General features: G+C 42.9%; 1 long non-coding RNA gene across 1 annotated transcript in view; it reads left to right on the top strand.

Annotated features, from left to right (window-relative positions):
- Nucleotides 1-14875: 14875 nt before the first annotated feature.
- Nucleotides 14876-18284, top strand: part of LOC140219848 (uncharacterized) — a 46218-nt gene continuing 42809 nt past the window's right edge. The window contains exon 1 of the long non-coding RNA XR_011896094.1: nucleotides 14876-14961. This is a non-coding gene — a long non-coding RNA (uncharacterized lncRNA). The remainder of the gene's footprint in view (nucleotides 14962-18284) is intronic.

The raw sequence follows: 18284 nt of genomic DNA, 5'->3' as shown, positions 1-18284 counted from the left end.
TACCGTTCAAATTATTGACAAATTCAGTAGAAGCATCTGGTGGACGATAGCACACCCCATCGATGCAAGTTGCGCCTGGTTACAATTGTAATACAATCCACAAAAGCTCTAAATGTGCGTTGATGTCTAATAGTAGTGCGAGAATATTACTTTTCACACCAGTCCTGACGACGCCGCCACGTTTACCTGACCTGTCCGTTCTAAAAATATTGTTATCAGTGGACAGCCTGAGTTCACTACCACAGACATCAGGCTCCGACCACGTCTCCGAACCGTTAAATAAGTCACCACTAGAGCATTCCATGAACCTGCAAAGTTGGTGGTATTGTTTGTTAAGAAAACCGATAATTCGATGCGACTAGAGACAGCATATGCACGCAACGATTGCTTCATCGTTCTGTGTTGGCAGGTGGTTGGTGCCTTTGTATTTGAACAATCACGGTGTCTTTTGCATGCTCAAATGCTTACACCCTGCTACCCAGGAGAAGTTTGTCAAAAACCAGTTTATAGTTTTCGAAAGGCTTCCGCGACTTTCACAACGTCGCGAAGTTTCTTATCAGCTGTATACTGGGCGAAAATCCTCTTCTATCTAGACTCGAAGTGAAGATAATCTCTGCAGCTTGTAGGTGTTTCTTAAAATGTTACTCAGATCTGTCAAATCCAAATTTCACGACCATTGGGTGAACATGGTCACGTCTATTTCATTCTACTCTGTTGGCACGTTCGATTTTACCCAGTTGAATGTAAAGATGCTGTGTTACAAATCCACCGATTTTTCTGCGCCGCTTCATTTTTCTGCTGGTTTTTCTTGAATTCCCTGAAGACTATGTTACTACTCCATGGCATTCCGTTATTCAGGTCGTCGACTAGTAGATCTTTCTTGTCTGCTTTACCTCACGGCTTTTAACCTGATTGTCTGATTCCTGTAGTACATCGCGCGTGCTTTTGACGTCCTTACACAAGAAACATCACGCCATTCTTCTATTTTCGACAGTCGCCGTTTTAGGTCGGTGATAGTCGCCTGAAGGTCTTTCAACTTACTTGACATTTCCTTCTGAAATTTTTCAAGAGTCTGTCCTATATGTTTTACTAAAAGCAGTCGTTGGTCCACTATGTCCGGGCCTGGGTTTTTTTCCACATCACCAATTCAAATGAGTATGTATGCAACGCCGAATAAAACCGTAAGCAGACGAAATCCTGTTCTCCAGCAACCGGAAAGCACCGTTGACTAGAGACATACCATGGGCCTGTGCTTGATTTGTCTGTAGCGCGCGGAAGTGCCCTATGCCCGTGTGACACGAACACGTTTCTGTTCCCACAGCAAGCAAGCTATGGTACACAGATGGGATTTGCAACCAATGACAATGGTAATATATGCGGTGAAATCGTTGGCACACACTTACCTACACAAGGTAAAGATCCACCCTTTACATCGAGTACCCGGCCGCAAATCGCGTAAATCCGCTAATCCTCCGCCATAACTGCAACCGATTCTGCACAGAATCCGTTGCGGTTCTGACAGAGCTGTCATCAGGTTAACTCATTTGTAAAGCCAGCGTGATTCTGGTCTACTGGTCGGCTCGTACGAGATTTCAGTGCTCGAAGAAGGTCTAATGAATACATTGTTGCGCCAGAAAAGGAAAGTAAGGACTTGGGAGGCAGAGTACGAAACGACAGATTGAGCGCTGAACTTCAACTAGTGGGCATGTCCATTGACATTTTTATGGTTTTATGGAAATTTTATTTAAAGCCTACCTTTATTTCTTTTAACGACGAATTGTATGTTCAAGGGCAAGGGATATGCATGGGGTCCTGCGTCGCTCCTGTGCTGTGTGACATTTTCTTGGCTTCAATTGACCGCGACCTGCACAGTTTTTTTGACGATAGGTTCTACCTTAAGGCTTTTAGATATGTCGATGATTTTTTTTATTCTTTTAAAACGTAACCATGATTTTACCGTTCACCAGTGCATTAGCCAGGTCTTAGATGTCTTTTGACTACGTGGGAAGGGCATGCCCTTCACGCACGCAATCCCTTCCCATGTCACTCTTCAGTTTTTAGATCTGTCTCAAGTTACTGACAAAAACCACGTCTGTTGGCAGTATAGCCCACGTGCCCAGAAGGAATTGCTACCGTACGATTCGGCGCACTCGAAGTTGGTTAAAAGAGGAATGGCCACTCTTCGCCTTGAATCTGCTCTCATGAAGTCGTGCCCTCACGCGATGCAGGCTAGCTTTGATAAGAAATTGGCGAGGCTACACCCGAGCTATGTCGTTGTGGCGGTGTCAAAAACATTGCTCCAGAATGCGAAGGGGAAAAGGCATACCCCTAGGCCCGACCAAAAGCGATAAGGTGCCATACGTCCACCAGCTTTCTCGCAAGATGAACAAAGTCGCTACTAGGTTTGGTGGGCCAGTTGTTTCCTCGGCGCCACGCAAGTTGGCTAGACTGTGTTAGCGCATAAACCGCGTTGACAAAAAGTCAGGATGCCATAAAAATCACACCAGACAGTACGCGAAATGTGTGACGGGCGTCATTTACGAGATACCGCTGAAATGTGGGAAATCCTACGTTGGACAAACGGGGAGATGTGTTAGTGACAGGGCCCGGGAGCATGAATTGTCTGTAATCAACAATGGCAATGCGCATTTACCTGCGCATTGCATGGTTTGTCTGGAAGGCAGATGCCAGCCACTACTGCGTGTGATAAAGATTCTTGGCAGTAGTAGTGATACGTTGGCAAGAAAACTTTTGGAGGCATATCACATAAAACAGAGAGGCACTAGTTGTATTAGAGATACGTGTGTTTTTCTGTTTGAAAACGAGTTGCAACTGTCAAAAACGTCACTGTAATCGCTCTAGGCAACACTGATGTACGCATGCGCATTTGTTCATTCTCCCTGTCCTGCTGTAAGAATAAAATCAGTTGACGTTCAGCGCTCAATCTGTCGTTTCTTACTCTCCCTCCCAAGTCCTTATTTTCCTTTTTTTTTTTTGGCGCAAGAATGTATTCATCAGATCCCAACCAACTCGCCAAGCAACACGTTCTACTCGAAGAAGGTGCAGCGCGCCTTTGCCCGCAGGGCTGTCCTCGCTTGTCAGCAAGGGGTCGCAGGGATGCCTTATGAGAAATTGCCGAATTGCCTCTGCAGCTAAAGACAATAAAATGTGCTCGTACCTTTGACCAAAATTTTGTCACCTCTGCGTTGAGTTCGAACACCTTCGCTGGCCATTTACCTTCGCTCAGGATTTTTTTCGGGGAGGGGCGAAAGGAAACGCCATATCCGTATTTGAGAATAGTCAGTTTGCCATATTTACCTTCCAGAGAAGAGGGAGGTCCGATCAAGGTATTATAATCGGCCGCGCTGAATGACTGGTGTTCCTTACGAGATGAAATTGATGGATAAATAAATGCTGGAAATATTTAACCTCCGTCCCGAGACAGCCTACCCAGCCTTGCAGTCTCAGTATCCTATCAGCATGAAATATCTCATCAAACCTCTTACATGGTATAACTCGAATTTCATTGTGTAATCACTAGTTATCGTAAATATCTTCGCGAAGGATATCTTGGTCGATTGTGCAATGAAATTTCAATACCAATGGAACATTGACTTGAAAGTTTTCTAAAGTAATGGGTCAATTCTGACATTGTCGATTTCATTTTCAGGCTGTTTCTAAATAAGGGCTAGGCCAATACTTCCTTACCGGCAGGATCAAGAACAGCAGATATTTCGTATTTTGGAGAAATATGAGCTACATTTTAGTGATATTTGCATTAGTTTAACCTCAGTTCTAAATACATTTTAGTAACGTGTACCAAAAACTTGAACTATGTCGGTTGCGCCTGTGCTCTGAAAACTCTTACTGAATACTCGCTTTCTTCCAATTTTTATGCCTTATATAAGCATTTAGTTATTTTCCCCCTGAATCCTGGGACAACTCTGCGGCGTGTGGTGTTTATATTTATTTGAAGTACGAAACAATGTTCCATGTGAGACGGATAAATTTTTATTCTATGTAGGTTCATTACAGCCTTTGTGGAAAGTTACGTATTGAAGCGTTCAACGGTGTCTTAATGCCGCTAATCGGTATGTTTCCCAGACTCCTGGAACAACAGCACGATATACGGACTTGACATTCCGGGAATATAGGAAAAATTTCAAGCGCAATGCGTTGCGAAACTTTCGCTTTCCTGCTTTAAATGCAAGTGTGGCAGATAATAACTAAATGTTCTTTTTTTATAGCTTTCGTTCTTCATGCGAGATTCGCACGTGGTTCCTCTGGTGTCTTCGGTGAGCTACACGAGGCGTCTTGCTTATATGTGGGGAATATGAAGGGCATGGTATGCCTTATGTCTAGGTAATGTTCCAGATGGGTGGGTTAAATGCGCGTTTTTCAGTAGACTCCGTATGCAAATGCTGCATAACGGTATTAGTCTATTTTACGAGCAGAGTAAAACATAGGGGTGTGCGCTGGAATAATTGCAACTACAGCTGTGGTCAAATTTTCCGAACATAGGGAGAACTATACGCCAAGTTTATGTGCTTTTGTAAAGGCGTGTTCATCAAATAGAGCTTTAATATAATTGTGAGCAAGGATTCTAAAGCATCACGGTTCTGTTATTAGCAAGGTTGCCCAATGTCCCAGCAGAACTGTGCATTTCAGATATTTTATGATTAGAAGGAATAGGCAGCATTTTAAGTGCAATGTTTCGCAGAGATATAACGTTTCTTGCTTCTTTATAAGGGTTAGGAATAATCATTGCACACATATTTTCTTTTCTTTTTACTTTTTGATTCCCGATGTGTTAGTTTCGCCTGGTGTGAACACTGGACTAAAGGAGGCAGCTTTGTTATGTATAGTGCCTGTAAGGACAAGGTTATAGGTGATGTGCAGGTAAAGTCCAGAATTCATGGGTAATCGGGTTTTCGAAATAAATTGCGTATGCAAGCTATCTGTGTTTTGAGCGTGTATAACGAGCGACGAAGAATAGAGTCCGCTGTCTTGGCAGTAATATAAACCCCGCCAAAATAAATGTTAGCGAAAAATAGTAGATGCGCAATGGAAAATCTCTGTCTAAAGTTAAAGGCGATTGAATCAAACACAGCCTTTGTAAAATGATGCTCATTCAATTCTTAGAGCCTGTCATACGGCCGCTATCAGCTATGCTTCCCAGTGTCGCGGCATAGCTGTATTATACAACTGGTCTACATTATGGGGAAAGTGGTAATGGTAAGTGCAATGTGCGAAAAAATTTTTACCTTCAAGGTCCAGTTAGAAGCGTGTCAAATAATCACTAAGCCGTCGTTTGTGCCCTCCATATTCATGCGTCATAAACGTTCCTACATGGTTTCAATAATGTCCTCAGTGAACTAAACAAGACATTGTCTTCATATTTGGGGAATATACAGGACGCCTTATGGTCAATACATAAGTTAACCTGAAAGACAGAAAAATGATTACGACATTTGCAGTATATTACGCGTGCCAGCAATCCGGAGCTTTATGAATGCGTTTTACGATAAAGCAGCATTTATTCAGCTGCCATGGGAGGACTGTGAACTCATGCGATATCAAGTCTAGCGAAAATATAATGGGGCGGAAAGGGGAGGGGAAGGAGGATACCATGGTAAATGTTATGGCGAAGTGACATGCGTGTTGACAAATTACTAGCTTTTTGAAAATTCCAAACAAGTGCTGCAAAGCGATACATGCGGCCGGGGTTTCAAACAGAATAACCACATACGGGAACTTTTTTAAGGTATGCGGTATAATTGCAGGAAACTGAAGCTTTTATTGCAACTGTCGGAAAGACAGAGCTTCGCGGGAGATCTGCTTATAATTCTACAAGGTATCACACATCCGCTGTGTTTTATTCTTATCAGTATTGCAAGTTCTTTATGTGGCGCGCACTTCATTCAGTATAATCTCGGCAATACTATTACCTAAACTAGCGACATACTTATGCTGCACACATAAATGCCAAGTAGAATTTTTTCTTTAATTGATAAAATTGTTTGTAGCAAATGCGCATTTCTTATGTGCGCTTTACTGCTGCTACTGGGCGGGGTCATTCACTTCTGTGAGGCACTTATTGCCTTTTGCCCGTGGATTACGTTGACTTTGTCTAAATTTGCAAGAAGTGAATGCAAATAATATACTGTTTGAGCCCACATAGTTCACCATGTGTGATTGATAAATAGGTCTATGTCTGCTAAATATCAACATAATTGATATATATACACACACATATATATATATATATATATATATATATATATATATATATATATATATATATATATATATATATATATATATATATATATAACACTCCCAGTGTTAGTTCTAGTCGTAACAAATAAAAGCCCCAGAAAGCAGATGGGAAAACAGTGCCGAGGTAGCTCAATTGGTACGGGCATCGCACATGTTTTTTTAACAGCAAAACTGTATATGGCTACGGTTCCGTGCATTTTTGTTCTCCATGAAGAAAAACTATCGTCATCAATTGCTCTTACCCCCGTAAGCATTCATACTCCCGTAACGAAGAGGCTACAAGCACTCAGCCAAAAGGAGCCAACAGTGCCTAAATTTTTTCTAATCACGCATACAACGCACAGGAATATCATGTCGAAAACAGTCGTCCTCAGTGGCTCATACTCCCGTAAGCAAGCAAAAAATGCAATGACTCATAGTCCCGTAAAGTTCATGGCTACTCACTTTGCGTGGATTAGCTGCGATGCCACTACCGCTGTTGTGGTTGCGGGTGATTGCAATGTGAATGTGTCGGTGCCGAAATGGGAGCGATTTACGCGTTCCCTCTTGCAGACATATCCCTTGGGATGCTACACCGATGCGGCCCAATCGACCACCCAGCGGTGTACGGGCATCTATTTGACATTATCAAAGAATGTGATTGCAGTTGAAATAATGACCACCGATGAAGACAGTAAATGAGCGTGCGTACTTTTAGTCGCGATGACCACCTATCGAGACAAGAAATTATCAGTTCTTACCTCTCTTCAAAATTACGTGTCATGCTGAACAGCTTCACTGGTCTAACATTTTTACAGAGCACTAACCCCCGTATTCAGAAATGCATCTTAATTTGACGCCCATGCTTGACTTGATTTAAACGACGCCTGTCGTCAACGCACCAAAGAAACGCAACGAGCGTCTTCGGCGCGTTGGCACCAGGCGTCATTTATATCAAGTCGAGCATGAGCTTCAAGTTAAGTTGCATTTGTGAATACGGAGGTAAGTGATGAATTCGTACCTTTCTTCAAAGTTCTGTGTCATTCTAAACAGTTTAGCTGGGCAACCACCTTCACACAGTGTAATGGCTGCGGAATTTTGTGATAGGCCTTGCATGTATATTTCGTACAGCTGGTACGTCCCTTCCACCGCCATTAGAGCCAATGCCTCAAAGATCACATCTGCATGTTGTCACGAGACAACCCGATTTTCGTACTGCTTCTCAACATAGTATTTTTCAATGTAACTTTAAGAATGCGTTGCCGCTTTGCGAATGAAGGAAATTTGTTGAATAATTTGGTGCGAAGATTTAGGTCTTTATATAGATACATTGAACGCTATGAATTTCTTTGATGAGATTTAGATTTGTAATCAAAATCATGACATTTCTTACTGAAGACAGGCAAACTACAAATTGTTTGCTCACTTGCTTGGTTTGCTTGCTTGCTATGCTTCCTTGGCTTGCAGCACGTTTTCCATAGCAATGACTTGTGCGAGGAACTCGGTAATCGTCCTCGGCGGACTACGAAACAAGCTCATCGAAAATCTGTTTCTGGACACGGCGCATTAAATGACGGAGCTTGTTGTCTTGCGGCATGCTAGGATCGGCTTGCCTGAACAGACGTGTCATGTCTTTTAGATACATAGTTACACTTTCATGAGGCTTCTAAGTACGCGATTAGACTGCCCGTTCTCCTCGCTCTCGGCGATCGGGGCTCGAGTAGGCCTCCAAGAGTCGCCGACGTAACTCACGCCATGACGTCAGGGCCTCTACGCGGTTCTGAAACCAGGTGCGAGTGCCGTCGTGCAGGCCGAAATACACGTTCCTTAATTTCGCATTGTGCCACAGCTGCTACTCGCTCAAGGTCGACCAGCCGGTATTCCGCGTCTCATAAAATGTCGTCGTGGAAGGAGTTTGCCACTTGCGGTTTGTGCCTCGTGTAATGAGTAGGTGATGTTGCCTCCATACCTTCCACCGTGACCATTGTCCTCCCAGATGACGGTACGACCTCGGGGATCTCAGTGTGAAAGCTGCGGTACTGCACGGATATTCTTATTGCTAGGCGATGTCAGTTGCATAGGTCGAGGTTACTCCGCACCTCCACCAGATATATCACGTTCAGGATGACACGCGTCCTTTAATTGAAGCGTTGAGCCCGCGTCTTAAACGATCGACTAGGCACACGAAAAACTCAAGCGCGCGCCCATGGGCCGCGGAGAGTCGTCGTCTCGCTCTTCACTGGCATCCGTCAAAGTAGGCGCCGGCGCATCACCTGGCACACGTTTTCTTCTGCTTTCTATTTCTGCGGCGCCCGTTGATATGTGTGGCAATATCGAAACAATGCGCCGGTTTTCCACGTTGGAGGCCACTGTTAATGTGGACCAAGTAAAGCCACTCGCCTTTTAGTGCTTCTTACTTAGAGTACATTGGCGCCGCCATTCTAGACTTCAATACGAGCGCTTTCTTGATCAGTACTCGTGATAATATCACCACATCGGGTTACCCTCCCTGTCAAACACGGAACGAATTGATACAAACCAGCCGCATTACCCTCGTTCATATTTAGCACATTATATTTTTATAACACTCGCGTTGACAACACGTGATGAAGATGCTCGCTGGAGATTGTCCTTACAGCAAGTACCGTTCCATTTAAAATGTCACGCTTAATTTTCGCCGTCAAGGCCGTTGACGCAAACAACGTCACTCCGCATTGAGCTGCAGTCACTCACGTATTGCAGAGGTTTTGCAGCCAGACTGTTCTTCCGAACCGGAACTGAATAATTATGCTTAGCGAAACATGAAATGAACCGAATCGTTATATTTTTCGCCATTTTGAAACGGAACCCCAACCGACGTTTTCCGGAGGAACCGTTCCAAAGCGGGTTTCACAAATGGTTCAGAAGGCACTCTGGATGCTCTGTTAGGGCACGTCGTAGGGAAAACGTTGGACAAGGTTCCAAATCATTGCGCAGCCTTCAAACGATTCCCAATGCTAAAGGCATGTGTCATATAACTTCAGGCACGATCAACCCAACTATGACTCAAGCTATGTTGTTAATTTTATAGAGATGCTGCTAATGCGGCTTAAAGCAACCGAAAACATTCTATGCCAGTTTTCACAGTCCTCTGAAAAAAAAAAAAAGGAAATAGGCTAGATCACTAACGAAGTTTATATTTTGTCAAAATATGGGGAATGTTATGGGTTATATGCAGGCAAACTTTGAGACGTGTGTTTAGTTTAGAGGTTAACTCAAAATTGCTAAACACTGCTCTTCGGTTCACTGAGAGCCGTTATAATAAGTGCTTCACGGTTCTGGGCCGTGTGCAGGTTTATAGCAGGCGTTTATGTGCAGGTTGATTTTGGCTTTTGAAGATGATTAATATTAGCATTCTGGTATTGTTGCGACATAGTTTACCTTTGATCAATATAACAACCATGTTGCGAATAACGAGCAATGACACTTTCATCTGTCCGGATTAATTACAGCATTTCTGAAACTTACATTCTCAGGCGTTCCATGGTGTCACATTACTGTTATTCGCAATGTTTACCAGACTCTTAAACAAAAGCAACAGTATGAGAACCTAAAGTTTCTTAAATGTCCTAAAATTTTGGTGTAATTTGTGGCGAGTCTTTCATGTTCCGGGCCTATGTAAAAGCGTTGAAAATTATTGAAGCCTTGTGTGTCTTTTTTATCTTCATGTGTGATAAGAGGGTCTTAATCATTTTCTTCGATGCATTCAATGAACTAGACGATGTGGATTGTATTTGGTGAAAATAATGTGCAGAATGTAGGTGATGTGTGAACAAACTTCAAAATGCGTTGGTTAAATATGGCTTTTGCAAACATTATGTGTGCAAGTGCTCCGGAGCGTTATGAGTGGTTTTTTACGAGCGTTTTTACGAGTGTTTTACTCTCACCGAGGTTGAATTTACCGCACATAGGTGGAATGCTATAAAAATTTATGTGCGAATTTAAATGTGTTTAAATCAAATACAGTCTCTGTATACATTGAGGAGCCATTCCACTCTGTGAAGGTGGGTGACAGTGAAGCTGCAGCGCATCACAAAGGGTTAAGCAAGGGTACATGTATTTATTTCAGTCATATCGTAATAGTTCCGACGCTTGCTTTGTGATTACTGTGACATACACTGATTGGTTCGATTACAACCTTAGAAAGATCCTTGGCCAAAGTTAAATCTATACGCGATCGATGTTGAGTAATCGTGTGGCGCTTCAAGCCACTCTTCTAGAAAAGACTGAGTGAACCATTTGTTGTCTGGTTTATAAATATCCACATAAAAATCGCCAACGACGTCACAAGGGTTGTGTAATTACAGTTAACATAAGGTCGATCCAAATGGGTCGCGAGGCTTCGACCGAAAAGCGGTCCAGAACCAATGGACACCGACATGGGCGAGGAGGTTTACTGAAGGAGAGATTGAAGCACGATTGTGTGTGGAAGAAACGAACAATGAGAAATAAAAACAGCCTCTTAATTTAAGCAAGACGAAGTTTTATCTATTTTCACGAAACGAATATTCCAATTATATGTTACATACGTTTGGCGAGGGAAGAAAAGAACGACTCTTTTACTTTATCGTTAGCAATAAATAACTCTTTTAAATACCTCACGCCGCCATCATTTGCATTTCAATGCGCAGCTCTTGAAGACTACAGAAGGGCACTCGTAAAGTTCACTTGCTACCTGTCGCACGCTTTGCTGCTTTGCTCGTCTGCGTTTGTCTCAATTCTGGTAGCGCGGTGTTTGCGAGCCGTGTTTCATCGTTGTTCTACTTGTTCAGTCATTAGTGGCGAGTTAAGACCACCAGGTGACTGTTAATTTTAGCTGCCTTCGCGCGGCAGCACTGACCAGACGGCTTGACGTCCCACGATGGCAACCAGCTGTCAAAACCCCCAAAGCTTTCTTCGACCCGCGAAGAAACGATGTTTTGTGCATGGCTGCGATTTCCACAATCGTACGACCTACATTTTGCTGTATTGTGCTAAGAGCCTCACACTCCGGTCGAATCGAATTGCGGGGCCTTTAAATATGTAGCTCTAATTATAGGCAAGGAAAACAATTTTCGCGCATTTGTCAACTAAAAACACATCTCTGCTGTTTTTTACCGATCTGGCCTCACAACATTTATCGTTCAGCCGGAGGTGATTCCTCCTCGCACAAATGGCGCTAAGGGACACCAACTGCCGATAAACCGCCATCTTTTGAGCGGGTGGGCTTCTATGGATACTTCGTTACCAGGTAAATTTACCTTGGCTAATCCATGAAAAGTGCATGGTCACGAACTCCACCGTATTACTTTTTTTTGGTGTGCCTCGAGATGTATCCGCCGTGGATGTCACAATTCCGTCTTTCGTTTGTACTGCACACACATCCCCCACAGTCGGTGGCATTGTCCTCTTGCGAGTCAAGGGTGTATCACGCAAGTTTCACGCACAGTCGCGTGAAAAAGTTTGGAGACCACGGCATCAGCGATTTGGATTGTAAAACTTTATTTGTCCAACAGATGTAGGGAAGGCTTTAAGCCTTCCCACCTAGACGACGGCCAGGAGTCCTTGGACCCTAGCAGCGGTTTCGACCAGTCGGATGGTCTTCAGTTGAATCTCCGGATCGGAGCTGAGTAATAAGGTCTCCCATTGTTCTAAAGACTTTATTCTTCAGCGAAAAATTGTAATATATTCAAACGTAGCTCCGCGGCCTGGAACTGGATTACTGCACTGTATTGGTCAGACACGCGCATATGGGCGTTCGCTCTTGCTTTCGACGGTAATGCCCTGTCTGCTCCAAAAAAACGAAAAAAATCGCGGCAACCTTGGTCCACAAATTTTGCTCGCGACTGTATATACATTTGGTCCTTTGCGTATGCGGCAACGCCTCCTGCTCATGAATCCATCGGCTGTTCACAAACGACTCCATGCAGTGTACATGACTGGAAACAGTGGCCTGAAACATGGACTTGAAACAGTGCATGTTGATTTATGTCATTTTTTAAATTTATCCTTATTTATTAGCCTTGTTATTATCGGTGGAGTACTTGAAGCCTGCTTCACCTCCACCGCGGTAGGCACAGTATTGCACTTTCTTAGCGATATTTCTATGCTCACATGGGCATACCTTTAATGTTCACACAGATTGCCTCAGTATTATTTCACTTTTTCCATGATTGATGTATTTCTCTGTCAGTATATTATAAATTTAGAAAGCTCAAAGTAAAAACACACAGCCACAGTTATAATATCATTATTATGATTCATAATTTAATTTCCTCTTGTTTACATCCATGCTTTAATTTCCTATTTATAATTTTAGCTACGCGAAGCTGAGTGCCTTATTATACTTTACTTTATTTAATTTATTATCCGTTTACTTCTCATGTTTGATTATTCAGTAATTTTCCTTTTTTATTACTTCTTTTCTTAATTATATTAACACGCGGCTCCGGGCCTAGTGACATTAAATAAGGCTCACCCTGGAACATCACCGCTGCGATTGGAGCCGTTTACTTCTCATGTTTGATTATTCAGTAATTTTCCTTTTTTATTACTTCTTTTCTTAATCATATTCACACGCGGCTCCGGGCCTAGTGACATTAAATAAGCCTGACCCTGGAGGATCACTGTTGCGATTGGAGCCACGAGTTCACAACTTATGTCTGCGTGTCATCCCACGCAAACGCCATCCACGGACTGCTTCACTAAATTATATATTTCAATTTAACTGTCATAATGTGTGGCAGCCACGCAAATAAAAAAAAAAACTTTTGCAATATTTTGGTGCAAAGGCCACTGCCTTTTACGTAACACGCTGAAAACTTATGATTTTTTGAAACTTATGAAAACTTATGAAGCTTAGATTTCTTGTCAGAATGTTGGCCTTTCGTATTTATCGCAAGGAAACTGCAAATTCCTTGCTTCCTCGCTTGCTTGATTGCTTGCTTGCAGGCATGCCTACTTGTCTGTGTGTCTGTTTCTGTTTGTTTGTTTGGTTGGTTGGTCTGCTACATAGAGTTTCATATTAGTATACCTAGAGGCAAATCTGGCGCTGCGATCGTTCAACCATCATGGGAATGATGGGAAGTACAGGCTTCGGATTGGCATTCTATTGACTGGCGAACTAGTGTACAAGTATTTTTTTGGCAGTTTTGGTTTCGCTCCAAGCGCAATTGCTATAACCTGCAGTTGGACAGTGCAACGCAAAGCCTTTGTTATGTTGCTCGGAGTGGCGATAGCGCGCTGGGCCAGCGACTGGGACGATGCTTGTGTCGCGGTGTGGCGTCGAAGCCGTGACGAGAAAGCGGCGGCATCGTAAACGTTGAAAGAACATGTTTTGAGCGTTTGGACCTTTGTTTGTTAAGTGTGTTACGTTGGCACTGTAGCGTTACGTGCTTTATGAAACTTCAGAATAGGACAAAGAAGGCACTACTGATACAAAACATATACAGTTGTACTTCTAGTGGCTTGACAATCAAATTTTATTGAGGGCTTCATTATGTGCTCATTTATGTGCTCATTGAAATGCGTGTCTTAGGACTTTGAGAACACAAACTTACTTGTGGTAGGAAAGATAGCTGCTTCCTAGCTGTAGTCTAGTGTCGCACAATGGGTACCCGCAAAGCCACGCTGTAACGCTTCGGAAGCGGTACGCCAATATAAAATATGATGCAGCATACTCGTAGGAGGCCACTAGCGTCCTAGCTAGCACTGCAGCAGATGTGCTTAAAAGTACTTGAAGACGTTCAGCAATCGTGACAGCCGACGCAACCTTTCGAAAGAGCGAGAGAGTTCGCAAGTGCCTGTCGTCTGCGAGAAAAGACTCGCGTTTGCAGCGAGCAGGCGTCGTAGCAGACGACACTTGTAGCATTCCACTCAAGGGCGCAACACTTTGTCACAATACAACATTTTTATTTCCAGAAATACATGATGAGTATTTTATATAAGTACTTGCACGGTTGTTTTGCTGTTGAAAAAAATGAATAAATAATTATTCTTTGGCGTTAAATTAGGAACAGAATCGCACAAGTATGCATACCCTGGTGTGTCCTGGTGACAAACCATAGTAAACCATGCTTCCATCTCAAAGTCATACAAAGTTTATGCAGCGTGTTGTACATTATATAACATACTGCAGAAATAGAATTAGATTTTACGCGATAATATTTGAGTATAGCTTTGTTTACTGCGCCAGAAACAAACGCCACTAGTCTAAAGACCGAAGTCAATCCGAAGCCTGTACTTCCCATCATTCCCATGTAGGTTGAGGCAACGCGCATGAGAACCCCCGTAGACACTAGCGCCACATTTCCCTCTAGGGTATTTTTAGAAACTCTATGGTCTGCTAGCTTTTTGCTCTTGTCTCAGTTGCTGCCACGAGCCGTATTTTTCCCTGTTTAGGCCTGTGTTTGAGTCTCACCCTTTTTGACGGGTTCAATGTTTTAACTTTCGAGACAGACCTCGTACACCGTTCCATGTCACGTAAGGGTTGAAATAAGTTATCTTTCTTAATAGCGTGACCAGATAAGTAATGCTTTTCTTCACAACGTATTCCAGGCTTGGAAAACGAGGATTGTATTTAGTGCATCGTCTGGACGGTCGATAGCGGACGACGCGTGGGATTCTCCATACGCGCCCGCGCTGCGCAGAAGAGCCTGGAGCTGGGCAGTTCCCGTCCTCACAAAGGTCAGCTTGCGCTACTTACATCGTTCCCAGTTTTTGGGGAACACAATATCCGTATTTTAACAGACAGTCAGTTCACTATATTTATCTTGCGGGCGGGAGGTAGCTCCGGAGAAAGTATTATAATCAGCCGCACCCGATCACTGGTGTGCCTTACGGTCGGAAATCGTTGTCTTATCAAATGGCGAAACTATTTACTCTCTGTCCAGGGATAGCCTACATAGCTTTGTAGTCTCGGTATCTTATCGCCATCAACAACCTAATCAAATCTTTTACATGGTATAACTGTCAAATTACATCATGTATTTATGACTTATCATAGATATCTTGATGAAAATTGCCTTGGTAGGACGTGCAGAGGTATTTCGACACCAACAGAACACTGACTTCAATTTTCTCTAAAGGCATGTCTCACTTCTGACTATGTCAGTTTCATTTTCAGGCTGTTCCTAAATAAGAGTTAGACTGTTATTTGTTTCCCGGTAGGAGAAAATATAGCAGACATTTCATATTTTGAAGAAATTAGGGCCAAATTTTAATGACGTGTGCCGAAAACTTCAACTGTGCCCGCTTTCAAAAGTATGGGTGTAGAGGGAGCTGACATAATTTGCTGCCCCCCCCCCCCTCTTTTGGCAGCGGATGGGGTGGGGGAGGCTCTCTATGGGTGAGTGTGTAGATTCATTATGGTTTTTTTAGGCTTATTATGGCTTAGAACATCAGGAATACTTGCTCTCTCTGATTTTGTTTTTGCAATATACAAAACATGTATAGTTGAATTTTTCATTGAATTTGGAAGCATGTTGCGAATGACGACCAATAAAGGTTACATCTGTCTAGGTTTACATACAGGTTTTGCAGACAGTTGCTTATTTAAGTGTTCCATAGCGTCATATCGCCGTTATTTGCAGCGTTTTCCAGACTCCTAATCCAACGGAACAAGATGTCAACAAAAGTTCATTGAAAAAAGGGGAAATTTAAGTGTAACTTGTGGAGAATATTTCGTGTTCCTGGCCTAAATAGAAACGTTAGAAGTTACTGAAGCCTCGTTCTTTGTTTTTTCTTGTTTTTTTTACGTGTCAAACCAGAGTTCTGATTGATTTCTCTGGTGCTTTGCGTGAACCAGACGATGCAGGCTGCTTATATTTGACGAAAATAGTGAGCAGAATGTGGCTAATGTATAGGCAGAGTTGGAAGTGTGCAGATTAAATATGCATATTCAAATTGTTTGCGTATATGCAACTTCTCCGGAGCCTAATGAGTGTGTTTGAATGTGCGTATTCGAAGTTGAATGCGTTGAGATCAAACGAAGCCTCTGAAAAAAAACATTTCCATATTGACACATGTACTTGTTTATCGGGTGACCACGTTTCACCGCCTAACAAAAGTTATCGCACACCGCAGGACGCACCTGCATGTTCGGCAAGTTTATCGAATGCTATCTTCTGTGTGGTGTCGCCGAACCTTGTGTAATCTGATTTCATGTATGCGCGACGAGAACGGTGTGGAACTTTCTGGAAGCCACGCGGGCACCAGCCCGCGTTTCTGGAACTTTGGAACTCTGGAACTTTTGGAACTTTGGAACTCTGGAACTTTTGATGACTGATGTTTAAAAGCCGACGCGCTTGATCCGCTGATCAGATTTCGACGACCGTCGACTGTTTTCGCCCCTATCGTTGTGCCTGTTTTGTGGGCACAGAATCGCCCAATAAAAGCTAGTTTCGTCATTCAGACTATTGTACTGTTTTCTTTACCGTCACTACTACATGACAATACCACGTGTTGTACGACCACTTTCAGCTATACATCCGGCTGTCTTGTGATTACTATAAGCTACTCCAAGCCCATAATTCGTGAAAGAGATAGTTTTGGTAAGTGCAATGTGTGAGCAAGGTTTAATGTATCTGGCTTTGATACAAGCGTTGCAAATAATTAATGAACCACATATTCAGCCTATCTATTTGCCTGATATATGAGACTCGCCTTGTATACTCTGGTGATTGAACCAAGCAGCTTATTTATGTTTGTGAAAAACAAGCCAGGTAAAAGGTTATTTGTAAGCAAAGTGCGAAGTGGGTCACTCCCAGCAATAAGTTATGTAATTAAGCTACCCGGAGCGTTATACGTGTTTCTCACGAGCGGCGAAAAATTTAACGCGCTGCCCTGACATAACCACTACTGGCACCGAGAACACATTTACCGAAAAGGGATGGGATGCAACAGCAAATATATCTGCGAAGTCAAGCGATCTCTGTAGGTGGATCTCTGTCGATCTCGCTACTAGTGTATCAGTCTGGGATAAGTGATAATCAAATTCGCCTTTGTAAAAAATTTGCTAATTATGTGTAAGAAAGTGCAGCCGCTATCGTGTTTACTGATATTCCGAAATAAGTGTAGGTTAAAACAACTTTATATTCTATGGTAAAAATGGTCATTGTACGTGTGCCGAAATTTTCACGTTTCAGACCTAGTTAAAAACGTTACAAATAAATAATATTCCTTCTTATTGTTTTTATTTCTAAGCACTCTGCGACCTTCTTAGTGTTCTTCGGTGTGCTCTGTGAACTAAATTATATACCTTGTTTATATTCAGCGAATATAAAGGGCGCGCTATGGAACATGTGTAGGAAATGTTTAAAGTGTTGCCACTAATTACGGAGATTGCAGTAACTTACGAATGCAAGTGCTCGGGAGCTCTGGAATAGTGTTTTTCAAGCAATGCAGGTTTTATGCCGCGGCCTTAGGAGAAATGTGACCGCTGTACCAAGATCAAATTTAACAAAAATAAACGATCAGGTACAGTATGGCAATGTTCTGTAGAAGCAAGCACCCGCAATATAATAGCCGAATTAATTCAAACGGTTACGAAAAACACGTGAGATTTCGTAAGGTTCACGCCTTTGAAATAGGTCAATTTGCATAGGTGCATTGTTAAAGTCGACTGCAAAAGCGCCCGTGCGCCGTACAAGGGTGCACGTTAAAGATCCTCAGGTGGTCAAAATTAATCAGGAGTCTCCCACTACGGCGCGCTTCATAATCAGATCGTGGTTTTGGGAAGTATGGGCACCAGAATTTGATTTGTTTAATTTTGGGAACGAACACAGCGCCTCAAAGCGCGAGATGACATTAGAAAAGAACGCGGCAAACTGGCACGGGATGCGTTGCCGCCAGATGTCTCAAAGAGCTAATCAGCTTTTGCACGAGAGTAGAATACGTGTGATCGTAGCCTAGGGTTTAAAGAAACTAGTGCTAGCCACGAGGGACTACGGCAATTTGGTTGTCCTGCTTGAATACGCTCAGGCCGTCCGATACGGACGGGAAGTAAGAAG

This window comes from Dermacentor andersoni, chromosome 8 (assembly GCF_023375885.2).
Source record: "Dermacentor andersoni chromosome 8, qqDerAnde1_hic_scaffold, whole genome shotgun sequence".
NCBI lineage: Eukaryota > Metazoa > Arthropoda > Arachnida > Ixodida > Ixodidae > Dermacentor > Dermacentor andersoni.
The sequence above is the reverse complement of the archived record's forward strand: the minus strand, read 5'-3'. Positions and strand labels throughout refer to the sequence as shown.